The sequence below is a fragment of the Camelus ferus genome, chromosome 1, assembly GCF_009834535.1.
Source record: "Camelus ferus isolate YT-003-E chromosome 1, BCGSAC_Cfer_1.0, whole genome shotgun sequence".
NCBI lineage: Eukaryota > Metazoa > Chordata > Mammalia > Artiodactyla > Camelidae > Camelus > Camelus ferus.
Window position 1 is genome coordinate 81,664,585 of NC_045696.1, and position 9,507 is coordinate 81,674,091.

Genomic DNA, 9,507 nt, shown 5'->3' on the forward strand with positions numbered 1-9,507 from the left:
TGGTATCAGGATAAAGACCAGGTATCCCAGAGGCTTCTGGGTAAAGGCCCTAAAGAGAAGAGGGAAAGACAAAACTTAGTCTGAGATAGGTCCCACAAGAATTTTTCACCTGTAGCTGGATTAGGCAGGATGTCTCAGGCTTGGAGGGGACTCTGAGGTTACATAAATGCTTTTATAGGCTACATTTTCTTGTGTAGACACCATCGGCAGTGTCATGTTTGGAAGGTAGGTGTGTGTGTGTGTGTGTTTGTGTGTGTATGCATAAGAACATCACTATATATTCTTCAAGCTACAGGACAATCTGATACTCTTAAAAACATCAATACTGGAAAGGCAGAAGTGTATCCAGACTGAGACCGGCAGAATCTAGTCTACAAGGCTTCTTGTGGCCGCCTGAGGGGCAGCTGTGTATGTGTGCCTTTTGCAAGATGAAAACCTTGGCAATTCCAGAAACTGATGCCTAATTCCATTTCACTGGTGTTAAAAAAATATTTCAACTCTTATACTCTCACAAGTACAATGAATTGTGTACTGGCCACATGTGGAGGCAATGCTGTGATGGTCTTACACTTCAAGTTAAGGTCAAAAAAACTCCAGCTGTGAATGCAACATGTGGATTCTAAATTCTCTCGTCTATTAATTTCCCCTGCCTGGAGAAGCTAATGTCAACTCAATGTGATACTTGCTTTGCACAATAAAGAATCCAGTTTACATTTCTCATCACTTTCCCACTTGGTTGTTTTTAGGTTTCATAGGACAGTGGTTATCCTCCTCCATGGGGTGGGCACTCGATGCGATTGATGCTTCCACTGTTTACTCCCTCACTGATTCCTCCCCAGAATGGAGTGACTACTTTTCCTAGTGGCTCTGGGAGAGGAATCAGGCAACAGGAGTTCAGTCCTTTCCTCTCTCCGTCCTCTAGGGAATCAGCTGCTCACAGACAGAGTGTTCTGTTCTGATTCTCTTATGCTCTAAGTTTTGCAGTCAGAGAGTACCATATGGGACGCTGCTGGCTGTCTAGATGAGCTTGTGACCGGGTGGGTAAGTCTGCCTGATTCTGGGGTGCTGTACTGGAAGCTCCTTCTTGCTGCACTTAAACCACATTCACCATCTAGCCTTTACCAGCAAAAGAGCTGATATGTTGGACTCCATCTCCCTGACCATTCTGTATCTCCCAATTGATTCAAAACTGGGTCAGGGACAGGAGGTGAAAGACTTATACATGGAGAACTACAAAACATGGACTAAGGAAATTAAAGATGACTTAAAGAAATAGAAATATATTCCATGCTCTTGGATTGGAAGAATCAATATTGTTAAAATGGCCATACTGCCTAAAAGGCAATCTATAGATTTAATGCAATCCCTATCAAATTACCCAGGACATTTTTTACAGAACTAGAACAAATAATCCTAAAATTTATATGGAATCACAGAAGACCCTGAATTGCCAAAGCAATATTGAAGAAAAAGAACAAAGCTTGGAAGAATAACCCTCTTAGACTTCAGACAACATTACAGAGCTGCATTCATCAAAACAGCATGGTACTGGCAGAAAAACAGACATATGGATCAATGGAACAGAATAGAAAGCCCAGAAATAAACCAACAGACCTATGGTCAATTAATCTTTGACAAAGGAGGCAAGAATATACAATGGAGAAAAGACAGTCTCTTCAGCAACTGGTGTTGGGAAAACTGGATAGCAGCATATAAATCAGTGAAGTTAGAACACTCCTTCACATCATACACAAAAATAAATTCAAAATGGCTTAAAGACTAAAATATAAGACAAGACACAATAAACCTCCTATAAGAAAACATAGGCAAAACATTCTCTGACGTAAATCTTAGCAATATTTTCCTAGGGCAGTCTACCCAGGCAATAGAAATAAAAGCAAAAATTGACAAATGGGACTTAATTAAACTTATAAGCTTTTGCACAGCAAAGGAAACCATAAGCAAAACAAAACCTACATACAAAATGAGAGAAAATATTTGCAAATGATGAGACTGACAAAGGTTTAATTTTCAGAATATATAAACAGCTCATACAACTTAATAACAAAAAATAAACAACTCAATCCAAAAATGGGCAGAAGTCCTAAAGAAGCAATTTTCCAACAAAGACATACAAATGGCCGATAGGCACATAAAAAATGCTCAATATCACTAATTATCAGAGAAATGTGAATCAACACTACAATGAGGTATCACCTCACACCAGTCAGAATGGCTGTCATTCAAAAGTCCATGAACGATAAATGCTGGAGAAGGTGTGGAGAAAAGGGAACCCTCCTACACTGTTGGTGGGAATGAAGTTTGGCGCAGCCATTATGGAAAACAGTATGGAGATTCCTAGAAAGAGTAAAAGTAGACTTACCATATGATCCACCAATCCGACTTCTGGGTATTATATCTGGAGGGAACTCTAATTTGAAAAGATACATGCAACCAATGTTCATAGCAGCACTATTTACAATAGCCAACACATGGAAACAACCTAAATGTCCATCAACAGATGACTGGATAAAGAAGTCATGGTATATTTATACAATGGGATACTACTCAGACATAAAAAAAAAAATAAAATAATGCCATTTGCAGCAACATGGATGGACCTAGAGATTGCCATTCTAAGTGAAGTAAGCCAGAAAGAGAAAGAAAAAAACCGTATGATATAACTTACATGTGGAATCCGAAAAAAGAAAAAAAAGAGGACACTTATGAACTCATTTACAAAACAGAAACAGACTCGCAGACATAGTAAACAATCTTATGGTTACTGGGGAAAAGGGGTGGGAAGGAATAAATTTGGGAGTTTGAGATCTGCAAATGTTAGTGATTATATATAAAAATAAATTTTAAAAAACCAAATTTCTGCTGTATAGCACAGGGAACTATATTTAATACCTTGTTATTCAATGATCTTTAATGAAAAAATATGAAAATGAATATATGCATGTATATGTGTGACTGGGAAATTGTGCTGTACACCAGAAATTGACACATTATAACTGACTGTACTTCGGTTGAAAAATAATAATAAAGCACCTGTGCTTAAAAAAAAAAAACTGGGTCAGGGAAAGGAAGTATACTTAAAGGCTTCCTAAAACCCCAATAGGTTTGTAGACACAGTTGATATTACCCAGTGTTTTACTACGTTGTCTTTGCCACAGCAGGACAGATGGCAGTGTCTACCAGGCCTCTGGTCCTTCAGGAAGACACCCAGTAATAAACTGGATCTCTAGGATAAAAGCCCTCTGCAGTGAAATCTGCAGTGTTTACCGATTTCTGTGGTGCAAAAACCCACACAGTGGCTGATTTCAAAATACTCTGGGGACGTCATTGAACAGAATTGGGAGGAAATGTACGAAATGTGCTCCCTCCAGCCACTAAAGAGCCAGCTCAGCAACTTGGTGCACCTCTCCAGAGCCAGAAAAAGCATCCTTTCAGAGAGGCAGATGGCTGTGGCACCTATCTAGACACCCACCTCTCAGCTGGAACTCCTGTTTGGTGATAGTTTGCTGCCCTAACTGAGAACTGGCTGAACTGCAGGGAAAGGCCAAGCTTTTGTGGCCATATTCAGGGGCAAGTTTTCTATCAGTTCAATAGATAATTAAAAGAAACAAGATGAGAACAAGGTCACCTTGCAGGTGGCCACACCAGGAGCCAGCCCAACCTGGATTAGAAGGACTGTCTTTCTAACTTCTTGCAGTTATACACTCCTTGGTCTTACTTTGGAGTTTGATAATCACTTCCCCATCACATGGGAAAGGTCTTTTTTCTATCTGTGGCCCTGATTTCTAAGCAATAGACATACTCGAGTTAGAATTCTGCATACTAGTTGGGTGATCACAGGCTGGTTGCTCTCACCAATCTGATTCTTAATTTCCATATTTGAAAAAATAGAGATTGTGATATTTTCATAGACAATTGTTGGAAATATTATAAATGATGTTTCTAAAACAGCTAGGATGGTGTGTGGCATGTGGCGGGCACAGGGGTGCAGACACAGCCCTAGGAGGTGGAGTGGGGAGACCTCCAGTCAGTGCAGCTCCTTTTGATTGCCTTCCTATTTCCTCAATTTGTGATGTTTACAAATTTCATCCTCTTTGCCAGACTGCATGCCTATTGTCCTTCTAACTCCACCTTCTTCTGACCTCCCTCTCAGAAGTCACCACTCTCAAGGAGCCACAAGAACTGTTTGCAGAAGTTTGTGGAGGCAGGGCCCTTGCTCCTAGCAGTGGGTAAAGAAAGAAATGTCCTTGACATATTCTATATTACTAGCATTTTTTTCATGTTTTAAAATACACATTCTAAGTGCATGCATAATATTCCATTTAGTAGACAAACCGTATTTTGTCATAATTTTCTTAACTAGATCCTTAATTAGGTTGTTTTCTATCTGTCTATCTATCTATTTATTATTGTATTATTTAATTATTTTTATTTTGGCAGGGAGGAGGTAATTAGGTTTATTCATTTACTGGAGGCACTGGGGATTGAACCCAGGACATCATGCATGCTAAGCATGTGCTCTACCACTTGAGCTATACCCTCCTTCCACCAAGGTTGTTTTCAATACTTCACTACTCACTAAAAAATACTTCGTTGAACATCTATGTGCAAAAATGTTTACCTACATTCATACTATGCCTTTAGAAGAGAATACACACACACACACATATCTTCCGTGAAATGTTAGTGTTTTTATATATAGCAAGCAAGAAATGTCTGCCTAAAGAAACACCTTTGAAGCCATTTCAAGTCCTACCAAGGAAAGCCGGGCAGTTTGCTTCAGGTCAACCCACAGTGATCATCTAGATCAATTTCCTCCTCCCTCAGTACTCTCCCATTATTTTCATATATAATTCCTAAAATAATCCAGTAAATCCAGAACAAAAAATTACCTCAGGATCTGTAAGTTTGTTCTTAGGGTGGGTTCCCCAAGAAGCACTGTGAAACAAAGATTCAAGTGCAAGCAGTCTACCTGGCGGTGAAGGAGCGGAAAGGTGAGAAGGAAGCCAGTAAGGATGCCTGCGGAGCCAGTTACCACCGTGGGTAACTGAAACTTCACTACGTGGAGGCAGTGTCAATGTGCCTCCTCAGAGATATCCCACTCCAGGCACGTGGTCCTTCCTGTTAGTCACTAACTGAAAGGCCCTGCTGGAAGGCGCGAATACCCTGGCACTTCCTGGGGCATAGGTGAGCAACATGGCCACTTCTGTGGCCAGGGAAAGCCCTCAAGCGAAGGAATGGAGCATGGGAGCTGGAGGTCCACTGCCACGCACTGAAGTTGTAGGGCCGAGAGCATGTGGGTGAGAGACCAGCAGCACCTGCTAGAGGCTACCCTAGAACACACAGCTGAGTTCCTGGAATGTGGCTGTCGCTGTAAGTTGTGACAAACCAGTCCCTAAATGAGGCCGTTCATGATCTGAAATCCATCTTCTCCATCCTATTATACACCTGTTGAACACTGGATGAGCTGTGTAAACAGATCACACACAATAGGAGAAAGTAGGTATGACTTCACATCTAGGAAGATGACAACAAGCGTTCATAGACGGCCTTTTAGTCTGCCAGTCTTGATAAGCACTCGAATACACAGGTGAATTCAACACAGTCCCTGCCTGTGAGGAGCTTACTTTACAGGCTGGTGGAAGACCAGAAGGTGGGATCTGAGAGCAGAGGAGACCTGTGGTCTGCTGTCCAAGCAGATAACCTGAGAGGCACCAATACCCCCAGGAAGAAGTACCTACTTGGTACATCTAAGCGGACAGGACCTTGGAGACCCTCAAAGACTTCCCCAGCCCCAGTGTGAGCCTGAAGTGGAGAATGGTCCCACACAATCCCCAGAGGGCCTGCAGGGTGAACATCATGGGCCTAAGAAAGGCACGAAAGCAGCAGAGAAAATTGTTCGGCATGAAGGGTGTTTGTTATGACATTGAGGAATGCTGGACGTGACCTGGGGGCAGGATGGATGGCTTAGTGGGCCCTAGTGCTAGCAGATGACAACTAAGAACCAGATGCCTCCCCTCCCACCCCAAAGTCCTCCCAGACCTTGGGTGGAACCAGGGAAGTTGGGAGTGAGGCATTCTGGACTGACTAAGAATTCTACATCTGGCAGGATGGGATCTTGTCATACAAATTCTATTGAGTTATAGACAAATGAAGCAGGAATATTTCTTCTATACTCAAATTTGTGGATCAAAAGCTGTACTCACTGCTCAGTGATCCCCCTAATGCCATGTTGTTTTCATCCACAAATCTCCCAGACCAGTGAAGTAAAGAGGGCATAGTTCCTGGAGTCAGATAGACTTTGATTCAAGTCCTAACTCTCTTGATTCCAGTCCCAGGATGTATGATTATGGGCAAATGAACAGTATTTAAACGCCTCATGTAAAATGGTGGTTAGTGTAAGGATTAGTACAATAAGACAGAAGATCATTTCCTGGGGAGTCTGGGCAGGGGAGGCTTCCCCTGGGGAACAGAGTGATGCTGAGATCCCCGGCTTCTTGGGCTGCAAGATGATGTCACCATGGCTCATGACAGAGGGGTCAGAGCCCTGGCGGGTGGGCCAGAATGGCTCTGCCCCAAGCTTATGACATTGTGAAAACCTCATAGACTTCATGGAGACATTCCAGATGCACAAGCTGAGAGGGGAGTTTGGAAAAGACAGACTCTGCTGGAGGAAACAGATGGCACCGAAAAATCTTCTCCGAGGAGCCATTGCATCATTCTCTCCTTTGATTCTGCAGATGCAATTATACCAACTCCCAAGGAAGAGGGAATTTGCTACAGATCAGCAAGCTTTTCCAAAGAATAAAAAAAATCTACATTTATATGTATATGTTTTATTCTTTGGAAATTTGTTCTTTGTATATATATCACTGGTTTTAAGGGGATGAGTGAGTATTACAAATTCTGATTTTTCATTATGAGAAATTCTATTTGAATGTATTATTTTTGTACACATGCTTATGTGCCTAAAGATTTAGGGTTTTACATAACATGCCATTTTTTTTCCTTTTCAGATACATCCAGATGTTTTTAGTCTATGCAAAGTAATGATGGATACATACCACATTTTTCACTTGATTTGCAAGAAGTATTTATATAAAATAAAAGTTTTAAAGATATAATTCTTTCAAGATTTGTTTGTTTTTTTACCACACCTGGAAAATTATTTTTCTATTATTTTGCTCTTTGGAGTTAAGACACCCAAACTTCAGAAATATTGTTAATCTGGGACAAATCATGTCTCAGAAATTTTGGAAGCAATCACCTTCTGCAGTATCTGGTGTATAGTTAGTGCTCAACAAAAGTTATTTCCCTCCCTTCTCCCTGCATTGCCAGGAGCCCTCTGGGAGAGAACCCTACCTCCTCACCATTCTTGTATATTGGCCTTCCCATTCCTGTTCCTGGTCTGCCTCCAAAACATGAAACATCTTCTGATGTTTCTGCTTACACTGCCCCAGGTGCTGGGAATGCAGGGAGGACTCCACCTCTGCCCAAGACGCTGATAGTCTAGGGAGGGATAAAGACATGCAAACCTTGGACAGACCGTCAGTCTGACACTCACCTGTCTAGATTTAATTCCACAGTTTCCTGAGACATTATGCAACGATCTCCTCACCTGGCCGGCTCCCCCTTTCTTCTTCCTCCGTCCGCTCGATTCGATGATAGGGTCAGCCCCTACAAATGAGGCTGGTCTCACACAAATCCTCCAAACTGCTAAAGATGAATAGCCCTATGGTTAGGCTTGCTCGATTTCTGGAAGAGGCTTCTAAATGAAGGAGCATTTTCTCTGGACTTGAAGAGGGTGAAACTTTCTAAGAGCAATGACTTTAAATTGGGGGGGGGGGGTAAAAAGAAAGGAAAAGAAATGCAATGGATCTTTATGTTGCAAAGATATCTGCCTAATCAAAATTTAGATTAATAAAAATTCTCACCCCCTTTCTATTCACCCATCAAAGCTGTCATTTAATAAACATGTTCAGAGTGCCTGCCTTGGACCAGGCACTGTATCAGCATTGGGTTAAGATGAGTTGAACATGGTGTCTGCCCTCAAAGAGGTTCCGGCCAAGTGGAGAAGAAAGGAAAGCAGCAGATGACTAGAGGAGAATGGGACGAGGGCAATGGCAGAGTCGCCCACACAGAGCTTCTAGAATTCAGAGGAGGAGCCCCTCAATCAATTTGGGAAAATTTGCTTTCTCATAGTGTGCCCTTGCTAATTAATCTCCATTATTGTAAGAGCAGTGGTCCTGGCAGAGAATAAGAAGTTATTTTTCCTGATTCTAAATAGTTTGGCTCCTGAGTGAGGTGCATGTGGTATGTCTTAATATTTGCAGTCTTCTTGCTATACCTGTAAAGCCTGTCGATACTGATCTCAATCTGCAAGTCTCCTGGACTCTGTGTTCTGTGTCCCTGAGGACATCTCAGGATGTGGCAACAGCAGGACTGTCAACGGCATCACCAAAGCTCCTCGGGATGGAGCCTGGGATTGGAACTGTTTGTCCACAGTGAATGGAAGGCTACCCCCCAGGATTTCCAGACTTGGCCCATTGGTACCCCCCCAACAGTTAATGGTCATCATTGCCACCTCCTTGCCTATCACCAGCCCCAAGCTGGATCCAAGCAGAAAAGTCTCCATCTCCTCTAATCCTCCCTTTCAGAGCCTGTTTATTCTCACAGTGAGATGGTGAGTTGAGGGCCTGAAGAGATGCTCTCAGCTGGTTCCAACTCAGAGGACTAAGCAATGTGGCATGTCCTCCTTTTCGGATCCACCATTGCCCTGTCTAAAGGAGGAAGCTGACTCTTGTGCTGCTGGGGTGGAAATAGGACTGGAAGGAAAGATCCAGGAGAGGCCCTGTAATCTGTAGCAGAATGGCAAGGTTGTGGGGAGGGGACCAGCAGCTCAGAGTGCGCCTGGTGGGGCAGAGTTGGAAACCACGAGGAAGTCGCATCAATCAGGCAGAATTCAGTGCGCAGAGGAAGCTACATAGGATGGTGAGATTTAAAATGCTTAAAAAAAAAATTCATCAAGTTCTTAAAATAACATTTAAAAATAAATAGAAATCAAGCTTAAAATATTTTATGCTTTGTAACTGACAGTTGTTGATAATTTTTTTGGTAAGGATGAAAACTCATTGGCAAATTCTGGGAGATGCTGGAAGCATCCTCTCAGATTCTACAGAGGAGTTGTTTATGAATTTAGGGGAGGAGTGAGAGCTTCTCAGAAAACAATCTTCCCTCTGATTGAAGAAGGTTTTTACACTGCTGTGTGACTATCGTGTGACCACAGTGTTACTTTTTCTGGTTTTGCTCTGTGGAAGGAAAAGAGAGGCACCCCTCCAAGGACGGGAAGAGAAGTGATGTTGTGTTTTTCTCGCTCTACTCACAGTTCCCCAGTTTAATGAATGGCAACATGACTAAAATAACAGAGAGCAACTATGGATTGCTCTAAGAACAATTATGTTACTCCATGGCAGAGCTAAGCCATGA

General features: G+C 42.3%; 1 pseudogene; it reads left to right on the top strand.

The window, feature by feature from the left end:
* The first annotated feature begins 428 nt into the window (after nucleotides 1-428).
* LOC116664363 lies at nucleotides 429-623 on the top strand (annotated as a pseudogene).
* The last annotated feature ends 8,884 nt before the right edge of the window (nucleotides 624-9,507 follow it).